At 39.6% G+C, this 1,304-nt stretch overlaps 1 non-coding gene across 1 annotated transcript; it reads left to right on the plus strand.

Moving 5' to 3' along the window:
- Window positions 1-568: 568 nt before the first annotated feature.
- On the plus strand, window positions 569-662 carry trnai-uau (transfer RNA isoleucine (anticodon UAU)). The gene is made up of 2 exons: window positions 569-606; window positions 627-662. It is a non-coding gene; the product is annotated as a tRNA-Ile (tRNA).
- Window positions 663-1,304: the final 642 nt, after the last annotated feature.

Here is a 1,304-nt window from a genome sequence, read left to right on the forward strand (position 1 = left end):
TTAGACCTTGGTTATAATACACAGGTTTATCTCCTGCATTGGGTTTTGCACAGCCCGATTGTTACTGTATCTAGTAATAGGTAAGGAAGCTATAACTGGACTAAGCCAAAAATTCTTATTTATGGTAATTATTTGACTTACTAAGTTTACATATACAGTAACTTGGCTTTTCTTTGCACTAAGGAAGATATCTTATATGTTCATCCACCAAATATTTGGTATTGGATATAGAGGTATATTTTGAAATTTGTGAAGTCTTCAACATGCTAAGCAATGTTTTCTCTGAGTGTTTGATCACAGAACCGGTTTCTGCTGATGTCATCTTGATTGCAAAAAAAAGAAAAGAAAAGTAACAATAACGTGACAAAGACTGGCACTTCTGCATTGGCTTTTCTGCATTGGTTGTGAGTTCAAGCCTCACCTGGAGTGTTCTTGATGTTCTCTATGCTTTGGGGTCTAAAAACTGAAGCCAATGGTGAAATCTCTTTAACAGCCAGCATGGAGCGAATCCTTTGGTTGCAAAAAGAAGTCACTATGTCTTGACTGGACTGACCCTTCACCAATGCAAGCTCCAGTGGCGCAATCGGTAAGCGCACGGTACTTATAAGACAGTGCGGTTGAGAGCAATGCTGAGGTTGTGAGTTCAAGCCTCACCTGGAGCACCCGTGTTCTCTTTATGGTTCACCTGAACTTAAATCACTATGGTCCAGCTCTATGTAACCGAGCATTTAGCCATGAACTGCTGTTCTTGACATTGTGGTTGCAAAAAAGCACTGATGTGATAAGCATGAGCACTTCTGCATTAGCTTATCCAACCTGGAAGCTAGGTTCATTACTCTCAATGTTTTGGGGTTTAAAAACTGTTACAAACAGTGTAATCTCTGTAACAGCCAGCACAGCGCAACTCTTTGGTTGCAAAAAAGTAGTGATATCATGACTTGACTTAAACACCTTGAGCACAAGCTCCAGTGGCTCAGTTGGGTAGCACGCGATACTTATAAGACGGTACACTGCAGAGCAACGCTGAGGTTGTAAGTTCAAGCCTCACCTGGAGCACCCACGTTCTCTTGACAGTGCTGTTTTAAATGAACATAAATAAAGGTCCACTTGGTGCAGCCAGGTTATCCTTTACCCCTTTTTTTTTTTTTGCAAATTCTACCCCTCTTTTTCTCTTTTTCTTACTGTTTACCTACATTTAAAAAAAGAAAGAAGAAAAAGAAAAACTGAAATGGGATTGGTTGATAGAACTTGGACAAACAAGTGGAAAACCTGAAATGAAAAATCACACACTTATTTTAGATTCT

The sequence above is a fragment of the Oreochromis niloticus genome, linkage group LG5 (genome assembly GCF_001858045.2).
Source record: "Oreochromis niloticus isolate F11D_XX linkage group LG5, O_niloticus_UMD_NMBU, whole genome shotgun sequence".
Lineage (NCBI taxonomy): Eukaryota > Metazoa > Chordata > Actinopteri > Cichliformes > Cichlidae > Oreochromis > Oreochromis niloticus.